Consider the following 15,521-nt stretch of genomic DNA (forward strand, 5'->3'; position numbering starts at 1 on the left):
GCAGAGCAGCTCGCAGCCACCCCTGCAGAGATGGGCTATCTGACACCTTGTGCTTTCTTCAGAACCCCTTAGGGCCTCAGCTGAAGCTCAGACAGAGTGCGCGTGCGCACGTACACACACACACACACACACACACACACACATCTAATTTTCAACACACTTGCACAAATATAGAAACATCATGGGGAAAAATGCAAAATACCTATGATTTCTGAGACAAGATCCGAGATGTCAAAGATATTCCCTGCTTATTCTGCTCATGCCCGGGCTCCCCTGCCCACCCCCAGTGCATTTATGTGATATCATGAAAAAGCAGCAGGGGTGGCATGAACTTGCACACCAGGCTGCCCAGGCTTGAGACCCAGCTCTGCCACCCAGAAGCCGGGAGCCCCTGAACAAGCAGCAATTCTGCGCCTGGGCTTTCCTGACTGCAAAATGAGGATAATCACAGCCCCTGCCTCCAAAGTGTCCCGAGGATCAAATGAGTTCATGATACTCGTACGGCGCTCGGATCGTGGTAAGTGTGCTGCATAAGTGCTCCTTAAATCACCATCTGGAGTTTCCATACCAATCTCTCCCTGGCTTCATCTTATTTTTTTTCTCCCCCTCATTTTTATTCCTCTCTGATTTCCTCATGTATGTTTTTTAATTTTGTCATATTGAGTGCATCTCTGCAAACTGCTTCTAATACTTCAGGGAACTAAATGCTGTGTTTCGTGCTCTCTTTTCCCCGTCACCTCCTGGAATATGTAGTAAGTCTTTGTGAGGATGTCAGCCTCTCCCCGCTGGGCTGGGGGTGTCCTGGGTAAGGGGCTATGCCCACTATGGGAGCAGCACACAGGCCCAGCTTGCTGGGGGCCACACTCATGGGAAACAGAGAGGGGTGACAGTGAGAACAGAGGCAGGACAGAGCCAGCTTCTTGATCCTGCTGCCCCTGGAAGCTTCTCCTCCCAGCATCAAGCACAGGCAGATTTGGGGTTCTGTTGTCTGAGAGAGGTGGGATTTCCTTGCTGTAAGTGGGACAAGTATCATCACTATTAACCATCATGAATGAGAATGAAACAGAATGAGAAGACAAAAAGCCAGAAAGATGTTCTCATTCCTCTGTGCTCACACAGCTCATCAGAGAGGGTTGAGGCATGGGACCCCACGTTCTAACCCCAAGGAGTCCCTATAACCCTGTCTGCTACACTGAGACACAGGTCTCTTCCTGCTCACATGAAGTAAGCCATCTATTTTTTTTTAATCCCCATAGAACACAAGTGGCAATGAAAAGACACAATATAAAGAAAAGAAAAATATAAAGAAAACGTTAAGTAGATCAGTGGTTGCCAGGGGCTAAGGGAAGGGAAAAATTGGTACAGGTTTATTTTTGAGGTAATTGATGAAGGGTTCTGGAATTGCTGGTGGGGTTACACAAATTTGTGAATGTACTAAAAACAACCAAATTGGACAATCTAAAAGAGTGACTTTTATGGCATGTGAATGATCTCTTAATTAAAAAAAAAAAAAGCCTATAAAAGTTTCATTTACAACCACAGAAGGCCAGGCGCAGTGGCTCATGCCTTTAATCTCAGCACTTTGGGAGGCCATAGTGGGCTGACTGCTTGACCTCAGGAATTCAAGACCAGCCTGGGCAACATTGTGAGACCCCGACTCTAAAAATAGATACATACATAAATAAATAATAAAATAACACCACAGAGCCCGACCCCAGACCCATCCTAGATGAGGATGCTCCAGGCCTGACATTGCCAGTGTCTGCAGTGGGCCGTCGTAGGACCTGAGTGTACCTTAAGGCAGTGTGGGATCTGTGGCTGAATTTCAGGAAGATTCAGCTTGTATTTCCTACATGGGAAAGCCCCTCGGAAAAGTAGGGGTTGATCCCCCTGCCCCTTCATCACTGATGGTGGCACCCCCACGGGCACATAGTCTGGCCAATGGGATCATCTCAGGCACCAACGTACTCCATGGTCTGAAACCTTTTTTTTTTTTTTTTCCCTGAGACAGAGTCTTGCCCTGTTGCCCGGGCTGGAGTGCAGTGTGGCTTCATCTTGGCTCACTACAAACTCTGCTTCCCGGGTTCAAGTGATTCTCTAGCCTCAGCCTCCCCAGTAGCTGGGATTACAGGCACTCGCCACTGCGCCCAGCTAATTATTGCATTGTTAGTAGAGACAGGATTTCACTATGTTGCCCAGGCAGGTCTTGAACTCCCTACCTCAAATGATCCGCCCGCCTCGGTCTCCTAAAGTGCTGGGATTACAGGCGTGAGCCACCGCGCCGGGCCCGTTCTCTAAGCATTGTCACTTCATAGGATCCCCTGGCAGCCCCATGAGGGAGACAGGGCCACAGTCACTGACCCTATTTGGCAGCTGAGTGAAGGTGGAGCTCAGAGGTGGAGCCTAAACCCAGGCTGGACCCACACTAGTTTCCTCGTGGGTCGGAGATGTCTGCTTTACTTTTATGAAAACATCGTCCCGATCTCGCACACCTAAAGCTGTGTATCTGGGTGCGCCGGGCCGACTGCCTGGTACCCACCTGCCTTCAGGCCTCCAGCTCTTGCCTGCAGCGACCCCTGGTGGGCGCGCCGGCCTCGTCACCTCCAGGCTGGGGACTCCCTTCCCGGGAGGCCGCACCTGGAAGGAATACGCCCCGGATAAGGCCGGTTGATGGAAACGGAACCCGGCTGGCTCACTGCCAGCGGCCTGGTCAAGAACGCCGGCTCCGGAGCCCGACTGCGGGGGGTATCCGCCCACCTCACCCACCTGCCAGCCCTGTGTCCCTGGAGTCCCCAGCCTTTCTACCATCTCAGGCCTGGGATGGAAACAGCACTTCCTGCAGATGGCTTGGGAGGCCTGGAAGGACGGTTCAGGTAAAGTGCACCGCCAGTGCCACAGTATGCGCACAGGTGCTGGTGCTGCTCCTCGCTGTGGACCCGCCCCATGTGTTCATGCTCATCAACCCACTATGAAATTAGTTCACTCTAGGCCAGGCACAGTGGCTTATGCCTGTAATCCCAGCACTTTCAGAGGCCGAGGCAGGTGGATCGCTTGAGGTCAGGAGTTTGAGACCAGCCTGGCCAACATGGTGAAGCCCTGTCTCTACTAAAAATACAAAAAATTAGACGGGCGTGGTGGTGCGTGCCTATAACCCCAGCTACTCAGGAGGCTGAAGCAAGAGAATCTCTTGAACTTGGGAGGTGGAGGTTGCAGTGAGCTAAGATCACACCACTGCACTCCATCCTGAGCAGAGCAGACTCTGTCAAAAGAAAGAAAGAAAAGGAAGGGAGGGAGGGAGGGAGGAAAGAAGGAAGGAAGGAAGGAAGAAAGGAAGGAAGGTAGGAAGGAAGGAAGGAAGGAAGGAAGGAAGGAAGGAAGGAAGGAAGGAAGGAAGGAAGGAAGGGGAAATTAGTTCACTCCACAAACACATCGAGTGTCCCCTGTGTGTCTGAGGCAGGGAAAGGAGGAGACCTGCCTCTTAGTTTTCATAACAAAGAAGGACCTGGACCCTTCCAGGCCACAGGAGCCTCGTCCTGCACCCAGGACACAAGTGTTTACTAAGCACCCCGTCGGTCCCGCCAGGAGCTCAGGGACTAATGAGATCCCACCTCTGGGAGTCACTGCAGCCCAGAGGGGTGAGGGGCAGTGCCACAGAGAAGCCAGGCCTCAGCGGAAGGAGGGAGGGAGGGTGGCCAGCCCCAGGGAGGGAGGGAAGCCTCACAGGAGAAGGGCACACGTGTCCAGAATGTTCCCTCTCCACAGAGAGGGTCTTTCTCTCCAAAGCACGCTGCTGCAGGCAGCATCCGTGGCCCACATAGAAAGAGGCTCGCCTTTGATCCAGCCTGAGATGTTCCCTTTTTTGTCTCTGCTCAGAAGCGCAGCCTGAAAGGAGAGTGAGGCACTGCCTCCTTTTGAAATCACACAGCTGCTGCTGAGGCCCCAAAGGAAGATAAAAATTCACTGGGATCTTTCCCCAGATCTGCGTTGCTCTCACTGTAGAAGCTGTTTGCAACAATATTGAGAAAACACCTAATGCCCAGTTTAAATCTTCTTTAGAAGTTTGGGAGTAGGGGAAGGGAGAGGAAATTATTTTAGAATTCCGCTTCCCTGTGGCAACATCCAAAGACAAGAGAAACACAGAGAGCACTGGTGGGACCTGGGAGGAGGCAAAGATTTCTCTAAACCAACGCCTGGGGCTTCCAAGAACCAGATACTGGCTGCCACTTCAGGATCCTGGCACCCCGAGCTCCAAGTTCCACTTCCAGACATTTGGTGGCTTCCAGCCCTGGGGATGTCATTTAACCTTTCTGGCCTTGATGTCCACATCCACTTCACTTCGTAAATCTCCCTGCAGAGCCCACTGTACACCAAGGGCATGCCCCGGAATCCAGGCCCTGCCTCCGGGAGTTCCCATCTGTGTACGGATGTAAGAGGCACGTGTCTCTATTCATAGGGGCTTATAAGGCTGGCGCTAGCCATGCTAGCATTCTGGAAACTTCTGAGAAGGGGCTCAAACATGTTCTGAGAAGAGGGCCCAGCCCCCTCTACCTGGCAGAAGTCAGGGAATGAGCCCACTGTGGGTTTTTAAGGTTCTGGGGGCCTCTCCCCTTGGCTGTGAGGCTTATTACCCCACTGTGGTGATGGACTGAAAACCCCCAGTGGGGATGGGGGCACACCAAGCTCAGAGACACAGTAGCAAAGTGGGGGCCTGAGAAAGCTGCCTCCCAGGCCTGCTGATCAGGAAATTCCAAACAGGAAAGGGTGATTAACAACTGCGGGAGCGGGAAGAGGGGAGAGGAGAGGAACAGGACAGAGAAAAAGACCCTAGATCCTGGGCCTGCCCGAGGGCAGGAGCCAGCCTGACCAAAGTGAGCCTAGAGGCCATACAGACACGGGCCCCTTCTGCAGAGCTGGCCTGTCAAGGGGGCGGGGCAGGGGCTGCAGCCTCGCTGTCCCTGCCACACAGCCTGGGCCCTGCATGGAGCTGTCCAGGCCGGTGAGGGGATGCTTTCTGACTGCTCTACTTCTGGGGAATAAGGACTCCTGGCCTTTCTCCATGCCCCAGTATCATCTGCAAGCTCCCTCCTACCCCTCACTTTTTCTTTTAAGGAGAGTGACCCCAGAGGGCTGGAGTTCTGGGAGCCTCCAGAGCTTCTGTGGGTCTCAGTGGCTGGGGGGCGAGGGGGTGAGAACAGTGCTGGACTCAACTTTGCCTTTCCTGCGTCCGCCCAATGTCCCTGGGAGCCCAGGTGATCCTCACTGCCTCCTTTCCCTGTTCCCGTGACAAGCCACAGCCTGGCCTCCAAGCCAGCTTCCCCCCTCCCCTACCCCCCGCCCCGTTCTTCTGGGGTCGCCCTCTTCTACCCTGGACCCGACTTCCTGGAAGGAAGGCCGAGGCGGGAGAGGCTGACTGCAGGATTCAGCCAGCCGGGGACCTGAGCCTGGGCCCCCTCGGTCCACCACAGCTCCGATTTTTTAGTGTAGATATTGTATGTAAGTACAGCACATATAGAGAAAAGCGCACGAGTCCTGAGCGCACAGCTCAAATCCCACACGTATCACCCGAGCAGCCTGCGCAGAGCAAGGGCAGAGCGCCCCCTTGCGGTCACATCCTGTCACTACTCAACCGAGGGTGCCCGCTGCAAGGTTAGGTCTCCCAGCCTGGTGCTTCATCCGGGAATTAATAGATTCCCACCAGGTGGTGTTTGTGAGGGGTAGATGGTGAGGATATCTGCAGCTGCAGTTTGCTCATTCTCATGGCTGCACTGCATTCTGCTGTGTGAGCAGAACACAATTTATCCTTCCACTGCTGGTGGGCATTTGGGCGGTTTGCAGTTTGGGGTCTGGCCAGTCCTGCTGCTGCTATGAGCATTCTTATGCCTGCCTTTTGGTGAATTCACACGCCTGTGGGCTGAGTATGTGCCTGGGGTTGGGATGCTGGGTGGGTGTGTTCCATTTCAACATTGATGGCAGGATTGTTGTCTATTTCACTCCCCGCCATATCCCCACCACCTCGAATTGTGCTTGGAATATCGTAGGGGCTCAGTAAATATCTGTTGAAATGAATTCTCTCAATCTCTCTCTCTGTTTTTCATTTGTTTGTTTGTTTGTTTTGGGGTTTTTTGTTTGTTTTTTGTTTTTGTTTTGTTTTTTTTTTTGAGACAGGGTCTTGCTGTGTTACCCAGGCTGGAGTGCAGTGGCACCATCATAGCTCCAGGGGACCCTGGCTTGTCCCCCTCTGCCCCCAGCGCCCAGCAGAGAGCCTGGCACATGAGGAGAGTGAGGTTTGAGGGGAGAGGAAGGAGAGGACATTCACACCCCATGACTGGCTACCCAGGGCAGGACAGCAGGGGCCCAGGAAGGTGACTGGGAGAAGGAGGAGGACTATGGCCAGGAGCTGGGTTCCGCTTGGAAAATGCATCCTGTCAGGCCCTAGCATCTGTCAGACACACAATCATGCGAAGAAGGAGATGTTGGTATCAATTAACTCGTGTTCAGTGAAGGCCAACCCTGGACAGTGAGCAGATTACCTATGTCTGCCAGGCAGGGTGTGGAGGCGAGAGGCACATTGTAGCTGGATCCGAAAGCTGCTTATTGCACTCGAATCAGCAGCCGACGCCTCCTCCCATTCAGGCCACCCAGAGGTCTGACCGATGACCTGCCCCTGCCCCAGGATGTGGGAGTGCCAGGCGAAATGCAGTCTTTGCAGCTGCAAGGGAGGGCTCCAGCCACCATGCTGGAAGAGGCTCACAGGGAGAAGGAGGCGGAGAAGGGATGCGACCAGTGCTGCCGATTCTTAGTGAGCCGAGCCGTTTTGCCAGGTGGGGCCACCCTCAGAAACAAGCCAGCCCGCGTTTCCCCAAGTCAAGAGAGTGCTGTAGACATTGTAATGTGCACGGACCCGGGAGGAGGGCAGCGCCACAGCCCTGGCCACTGGGTCAAGGGGAAGGTGAAGTAGGTGGGGGCGAGTGGCCACAGCGCTCATCAACGCCCGCCCTATCACAGTAGACTCATCTGCACTCCAAGTGCCAAGGGTGAGGCCAACTCAAACCCACTGCAGTCAGGGAATCCCGGAAAGAGAGAAAGGGGGTCTCACCAGCAGCTGGAGGCAGAGCAGGGTTCGCTGCACTCCCACAAGGGACCTCCCCACCAGCCCCTGTGGCTCAGGGACAGTGAGGGGCTGGGCCGGTGCAGGAAGGAGCTCATTTCTCTGTAGGAGGGAGGCCGAGAGGCTAAGTGGGGAGGAACTGGATGTTCTGAAGAATTGACATGGCCAAGCGCCCAAGGAGACCACAGAAGTGCCCCGTGTGCCTCCTGAGCCGCCAGCCAGTGGGGGTGGCACCGGGCAGACCGCAGCTCCAGCCCACTCTGCGCGGGTGGAGTCCCCATGTGTCCAGGGGCACAGCCACGTCCATACAGGGGGTGACCCAAGGGACTGAAGGGGCAACTCAGTTCAGCTCTAAGTCTGAGGCCACATTCTGCCTCTTTCCTTGAACTAATTTCTCACTTGAACTGAAGATTTAGGTATCTCCTACAAAATTGCTTTGCCCCATGGACTGGTTTTAGATTTTATATTTTTAGAGAGTGAGCTCCAGAAAACAACTTTGAATCCTCTTTGGTACCTTGGCAGCGCTCCCTGGGCCACCAGGGAGGAAAGGCCCTGCCACTTCCCACAAAGGCTCTGGATGCACCGTGTCCCTGCGGACGCACTCCTGCCCCACAGCCACGCCCACAGGAAAAGGTGCCCGAGAGAACCTTGACCCTCTGGCCAGAACCGGACGGGCTTGTAAACTCACCGAGTTCCACCAGTTCAAACTCAAGTATCCAGCCAAAACAAATAGAGAACTGGTAGGCACCGAGGTCCGCAGCATTGTGTTCACGGATGCGTTCATTCGTTCCAACATTCATTCATTCCTTTTCCCAGGCCGTGCTAGCAGCTGGGACACAACCCAGTCCTGGCCCCTGTCTTCAAGCTGCGCACCCACACTGGAGGGGCAGACACAGACACCCCTTCTACACGCGGGGGGAAGGAGGCAGTGTGGAGCAGGAGCAGCCCCTCCACCTCCCCGGGCCTGGGGTGAGGAAGCTTCCTAAAAGGGCTGCCATGGCTTAAGGGATGAGTGTCAGCCAAGATAAGATGGGCGGAGAAGCATCCTAGGCAAAGGCAGCCAGAGAGCAAAGGCTTCCGTGCAAGATGCTTGAAGCACCTGGGCATGGCGGGAGCACAGAGGACCAGCCCTGCCACCTCTCGAGGGCGTGTGGACTTCACAGTGCTACCACGGAGCCGCTGAGGTCTGATTTGTGCCGTTTTTAGCTGGTCGGAGGGACTGTTTGACCCGACTTCTCATCCTCAGAGGACTCCAGGGATGGACTTCAGAGCTCACCTCCAAATGAGATTTGAAATTTAATCATGTACCATGTCAATATATACACCTACTGTGTACCCACAAAAAATTAAAAATAATTTAAAAAAATAAAGAAGCTGTTGCAATAGCCCAGGAGAGATTCTGGGACCTGAACTGGGATTTGTGTGGATGGAGAGGAGAAAATGCCACTTAGGTTTCAAATTTGGCAGGATTTGGTGATTGAGTCAGTGAAAGGCAGAAAAATCGTTTCTCATCTCCACACCCCCAACACTGTGCCTTCTAACAGGGGCAGTTCCTGATAAGGACACGATCTTCTGATGGGAGAGCAAAATGTCAACATCCTTGGTTATGAAGGCTTTTGGCCAAATTACAGGCAATAGCAGGCAATGGAAGGAGGAAAATGAGAGCCTGGAGAAGCAGGGCAGAGCCCACCTGCTCAACTAAGAGAGGGGACAGGGCTGTGAGGCACGGGTGCTCCAGAGGCTGAAGGAGCCAGTGCTGCTGGGAGCTGCCTGGGGGCGGGAGATCTCCATGAGCCAGGGTTCTGGGTATGAGTGGCCCAAAAGACACCCCGGGAGAGAGGACATCAGGGGAACAAGCAGCTGAGGGGGTTGGCACGACACAATCCCTTCTCCCAGCCCAGAGCCTCTCCAAAACCTCAGGCCAGATATCCCCGTTTTCACAACACTAGGTAAGCAGATTCTGTCTTGGGGAATGAGAAAAGCACGAAGACCTGCTGAAGCCAGTGCAATCCTGGAAAGTGCCTAGAGAGCACCCCAGGAGAGAGTGTGACCTGGGTCACTACAGACGGGGCTGGGGAACGACACTGTTAACGTGATGACCATCAGCTGTCCCCAGACCACACCAGCATCCGGGAGTGAATGAAGCAGGCACCTTAGTAGGCAAGGGGGAAACCCTGCCTTGCTGAACATGCATCCCAGGCTCCCGGAGTGCCCCTAGGAATTTCTGCACACATCCATGCACTTGTGGCCCAGGGGCCAGAGCCAGGGGTCATTTTGCTCTCTGCCCCTCCAAAGCAGGGGTTTCCTAGTGTGGCACATTTGTGCCCCAAATTCTCAGAGGTGTTTTATTCCCAGCCCCTGTCCTCAAAAGAATCAGACATGATCCAAAGGGGGGGCTGGTAGGGGACACTGAGACCACAAGGCTGCACCATGCCCAGTGTTGCCTGCCTGGCACAGGCTAGCAGGAGACTGGCATCGGGCTGCCCCTTCTTCCCAGTGGCCATCGGCATGGGTGGAAGAGTGCCCTGGGCCCTGGTGGTGCAAGGAGGGCGGGAGACAGACCCTCGCACTCCTCTGGTCTCAGGGTCGTGGGCCTGGGTGGAGGGGGCACCCGCCCTGCTGGAACTGGGTGCTCCAGGCTGTGCCCGTGGCCTCAACACTCTGCACTTCTTAAAGGGGAAATGACAAAGTGCAGCCTGTTCTTTCTCTTCCTCACCCTCTGAAACTTCTTTCTGCCCAGTGAATTTCTGATACATTTTAACTGAAAAATTGATATACCAATAAAGCAAATTGGGAGTAGGCTGGAATGAATAGTTGGAGCACAGAGGATTTTTAGGACAGTGAAACTACTGTGCCTGATACTATAACGGTAGATGTGTGTCATCGTCCATCTGTCCAGACCCATGGAACGCACAACACCAAGTGTGAACCCTAATGTAAACTGTGGGCTCTGGGGGATGATGAGGTGTCAATGTAGGTTCATTGTAACAAACATGCTGGCTGCTGTGGTGTGGGATGTTGACAGTGGGGAAGGCTGTGTGTGTGGCAGGGGAAGGTGTTTTATGGGGAACTCACTGTCCCCCTCAACTTTGCTATAAACCTAAAACTGCTCTAAACAATGAAGTCTATTAATTTTATTACATTGCATTAAAAATTAAAAATAAAAATAAAAAGATTAAACTTTTACAAACATTGTTTAGTTCTAAAGAATTGCAAGAAAAAAATAATTTTTTTTTTTTTTTGAGACGGAGCCTTACTCTGTCACCCAGGCAGTGCAGTGGCGCGATCTTGGCTCACTACAACCTGGCACCTCCCGGATTCAAGCAATTCTCTGCCTCAGCCACCTGAGAGGCTGGGATTACAAGCGTATGCCTCCATACCCTGCTAAGTTTTGCATTTTTAGTAGAGACGAGGTTTCACCACGTTGGCCAGGCTGGTCTTGAACTCCTGGCCTCAAGTGATCTGTTCACCTCAGCCTCCCAAAGTGCTGGGATTACAGGCGTGAGCCACCGTGCCTGGCTCTTATATTTCTTCTGAAAACCCACACTTTCATTAAATGTTCAATCACTAAACTTTATTAGTATGTGCCAGACACTGTTGTAGACAGATTTTACCAGCACACAGGTAGGTTACACTTTCATTAAATGTTCAATCACTAAACTTTATTAGTATGTGGCAGACCCTGTTGTAGACAGATGTCGCCAGCACCTAGGAAGGTTCTCCTCTGTTCCCTCATGGAGTCTTCATCCTAGTGAAGACAGATGATAAACAAATAAACATGTAAATAAGGCCGGGCGCGGTGGCTCAACGCCTGTAATCCCAGCACTTTGGGAGGCCAAGGAGGGCGGATCATCTGAGGTCAGGAGTTTGAGACCAGCCTGGCCAACATAGTGAAACCCCTTCTCTACTGAAAATACAAAAATTAGCCAAGCGTGGTGACGCATAACTGTAGTCCCAGCTACTCGGGAGGCTCAGGCAGGAAATCGCTTAAACCCGGGAGACGGAGGTTGCAGTGAGCTGAGATTGTGCCATTGCACTCCAGCCTGGGCAACAGACTGAGACTTCATCTCAATCAATCAATCAATCAATCAGACACTTTCGAATTCTGGTCAGTTCTGTGGAGAAACTAAACATCGAGTTTGATGAACTGCTCACTGGGGGGCACTCTCGCTTCAGATCACCTGGTGTGAGAAGAGCCTGAAGAGGTGGTACATAAGCTGAGGCTGCAGTGACCAGGGCAGCAGGTCGTGCCAACGCCCCAAGAGGGGAACAAACCAACCTGTTGTGTCTGAGGAACTGAAAGAATACTGCCATGAACGGAGGGAAAGGGGGAGGAAGAGGGGTTTGAGGTGACGTCAGAGGCAGGATCTTAAAGGTCTGCTCAGGAGGGCAGATTTTTCTTCTATGTCTTATAAGAAGCCACTGGGAAGGTTTCTGTTTGTTTGTTTAACAGTTTTATTGAGATATAATCCACGCACCACATGATTCACCCAATTAAAGCATATAATTCGACCTGGCACGGTGGCTCACGCCTGTAATCCCAGCACTTTGGGAGGCTGAGGCAAGCAGATCACCTGAGGTCAGAGGTTTGAGACCATCCTGGCCAACATGGCAAAACGCTGTCTCTACCAAAAATACAAAAATTAGCTGGGCGTGGTGGCGGGTGCCTGTAATTCCAGCTACTCGGGAGGCTGAGGCAGGAGAATCACTCGAACCCAGGAGGCGGAGGTTATAGTGAGTCAAGACTGCGCCACTGTATTCCAGCCTAGGCAACAAGAGCAAGACTCCATCAAAAAAAAAAAAAAAAAATTATTCAATGGTTTTTAGTAAATTCATAGATATATGCAACTGTCCCCTCCCAACTCCCAGCCCTAGACAGCCACAAACCTACTTTCTGTCTCTATAGACTTCCTAGTTCCGAACTTGAATATGAAAGTAATCGTGGTTATTTTGTGTCCGGCTTCTTCCACTTAGCATAATGTCATCAAGGTCAATCCATATCATGGCATGCCACTGTGCTTCCTTCCTTTTAATGGCTGAATAATATTTCTGTTGTATAGACATGACACATCATTTCGTTTATCCATTTGTCAGGTGATGAATATTTGAGTTATTTCAGCCTTTTGATTATGATGAATAATGTTGCTAAAACATTCCTGTATGTGTTCTGTGTGGACATGTGTTTTCATTTTTCTTGGGCACCTAGGCACTGAACAGATTTATTTCCTTCTTCCTAACCCTCTCCCACTTTATTCTGAAGTTCGTATGAGCCAAAGCAAGGATTGGAAGAAATTTTAGAAGTAACCTCCTGGAAGTCCATGAATTAGCAGCAGTGAGAGGCTAGAGGCCTAACAAAGAATTGGGAAGCAGCTGCTGTATCCCAAGCAGCAAATGTCAGTGTGGATGGGGAAGAGAGAGAATCATTCTGTGGCAGGAGAACTTGGCTGCTGACAATGAGACTGCACCCTTGGGATTTGTCCCTTGGATTCTTTGGCAGCCAAGCTCTAACCTCTGAAACACAAGAAAAAATGAGCAAGGTGATTTGTGCAGGCCACCTCTACATCTGAAGAAAGGAGTCATAGCAAATGATCCACCACTATCTAGTCCCAGAGTGGATTAATACAAACCACCCCAAGACCCTGGGGTACTCTAAGATTGGCCCCAGACAAGCCATGGGGATACAGCACAGAAAAACTGTCCATGGCCTATATCAAAGATGCAGCTAGAGACCAGGCATCGTGGGAGGTTCACAAAGGGGAGGCCTTGTCTTGTCCGCAGGAAGCTGTGCTCACAGCTTGTCTCCCCAGACTTGCTAGAGAGGCCACATCCATAACAAAGGCTCAGACCTCACGTTTGGAGTGGCCACCATATGTTTTGGTTTTAGCTTTGCCTAGAAGCCTTGCAAATTGTTTAGTAAAGCCAGGCCAGAGCATATATCCAAATGCTACTGCATCGATCCCAAGCTACCTATTTGACTTGTTAGATGGCACAGAGGGTGGAGATATTATCACTCTAATAAGTGCCTCCTTATCAATGAGTCCCAGAAAGGAGCATGTGCCCACTTATCCCCATTTGCTGTGCTACATTAAAAATCATTTATGGCCGGGTACAGTGGCTCGTGCCTGTAATCTCAACACTCTAGGAGGCCGAGGTAGGCTGATCACTTGAGACCAAGAGTTCAAGACAAGCCTGGGCAACATGGTGAAACCCCATCTCTACAAAAAATACAAAAATTAGTCGGGCATGGAGGTACATGCTTGTAGTCCCAGCTACTTGGGAGGCTGAGGTGTGAGGATCACTTGAGTCCAGGAGGTTGAGGCTATAGTAAGCTGTGATCATGCCACTGCACTCCAGCCTGGGCAACAAACTCTGTCTCAAAAAAATGTAAATAAAAAATTTTTTTAAATCGTTGATTTAAGGCTGGGTGTGGTGGCTTAAGCCTGTAATCCCAGAACTTTGAGAGGCTGAGGTGGGAGGATCGCTCGAGCCCAGGAGTTCAAGACCAGCCTGGGAAACATAGTGAGGTCCTGTCTCTATAAAAAAATAAAACATTACCCGGCCATAGAGGCATGTGCCTGTGGTCACAGTTTCTTGCAAGACTGAGGCAGGGGGATCACATGAGCCTAGGAGGTCACAGCTGCAGCAAGCCATAACTGTGTCACTGCACTCCAGTCTGGATGACAGAATGAGACCCTGTCTCAAAAAATATATATATATTTATTATTGCCCTTGGATAGAATCTTTAAATTCACAGAAACACTTAGAACCCTGTAGAGGGAGAAGTGCTGAATTGCAAGTTCTCCAACAATGCTTCCTCTTTCTAGATGTTTGCTCAGCATCAATTCAGATACTGCTGAATAGAAGGTAACACCCAACCACACAGCCAGAGGCCTCCTGGGGAAATGAGGGACTGCTGTCCCCTAATCCCTCTTTCTCCTGCCTCTACCCCTTGGCTTCACAGTGATTATTCATTTTTTAACGCTCATATGCTGGGTGCCTGTTGCCTGTGTCAGGGGCACGCTGTCAGTCCCTACAAACAGGTAAAACTGATTAACTGAATCTTGCCCTCCACCGGCTTACCGTGCAACAGTAGAGACTGAAAGCAACAGACGAGGGTGAGCTTTGGAAGAGCTGATGAGGCCATGATTAATTTCAACTGAGAGGTAAGAGAGGAGGAAGGAGGGATGTAGATTTCAGCTGGGTCATAAAGGATGGGCAATATTTCAACAACAGAAAAGTGAGACGAGGGCATTCCAAAGCTCTGAAGGCTGTTTTAAAATACGACCTGAAAATTCTGTCGCTATCTTCTCACTGGGAGGTAGAATCCACTCCCCCTCCCCTTCATCCTGGGCCCAGCGACCTGCTTAACCAGGGTCAGTTTCCAAACCCAGGTCTTGAAGTGGCAGCTTCCTCTTCCTGACTCTTAGGATGCTCACTCTCAGAGCACAGCTTACAGAGGAGAGAAGACACCCCCAGTATCCAAGAGAAGAGACCTCCAGGAGAAGCTTGTGCGGGTGTGCCGACCACCAGCCCCAGTGGAGGTCCCAGCCAACATCAGCTCTGACTTCCAGCCATGTGAGTGAGCCGGCCCAGCTCCCTGGCTTCGTGCTACCCCAGCTGGTGCCACTGATACAGGAGGTAGAAAGAAATTATTTAGACAGATAGTGAGGGCAAAAGAGTCCTTGACAGAACTTCCCTTCTAACAAAAAACAGCTCAAGAAATTATTTTTTTCCTAACCAAGAATAGCCTGAAAAATCAAACCACAGACATAGATAAACAAAGAAAACTAGAAAAACTAGAAACTTACACAGGGAAATGCCAACGACATCGATAGAAAAGAGACTACCTGGGGGCCAGACGTGTCCATCATGGAAGTTCCATCTTCCCCTTCTTTGTTAACACGTGTACAGTAAAAAATAAATGGGCAACATGACACAACTCAGACTGAAAACCCACCTACATAATAAAATACTGGGGTGGGGGTTGCCAGAAATGTACGCCCTATACAAATGGCACACCTGGTCCTAATCAATTTTTCATGCCCTTTGTAGATCAGACACCGCCTCCCCCCCAACTCATCTATAAAACACCCCACATTTAACCACAGTTCAACAGCCCATTTTTCCGGGACCCTTCTCTATAACAGACAGCTATTCTCTCTCTTTCACCTATTAAACTTCCGCTCTTAACCTCATTCTTTGTGGGTCCATGTCTTTAATCTCCATGACCACGAGACAATGAACCACGGGTATTACCCCAGACAACGAGGCCACTTCATCATGCCAAGAACGCCTCTGGACTTCAGTGTCTCCCTAGGTAAAGTGAGACTAGTCATGTCTAACTGCAGGGCTGCTATGAGGATTAAACGAAACACAACACGTGGTGGCCCCATCTAATAGAGGCAGACCAGCA

The 15,521-nt window shown here is 51.3% G+C and overlaps 1 long non-coding RNA gene across 2 annotated transcripts; it reads left to right on the forward strand.

Annotated features, from left to right (window-relative positions):
- Positions 1-285: 285 nt before the first annotated feature.
- Positions 286-8,491, forward strand: LOC141408377 (uncharacterized). Of its 2 annotated transcripts, none has more exons than XR_012422681.1 (2): positions 286-517; positions 6,162-8,491. It is a non-coding gene; the product is annotated as an uncharacterized lncRNA (long non-coding RNA). The 2 variants fall into 2 exon arrangements; XR_012422680.1 differs by having other exon boundaries at positions 6,166-8,491.
- Positions 8,492-15,521: the final 7,030 nt, after the last annotated feature.

This window comes from Macaca fascicularis, chromosome 13, assembly GCF_037993035.2.
Source record: "Macaca fascicularis isolate 582-1 chromosome 13, T2T-MFA8v1.1".
Taxonomy (NCBI): Eukaryota; Metazoa; Chordata; class Mammalia; order Primates; family Cercopithecidae; genus Macaca; species Macaca fascicularis.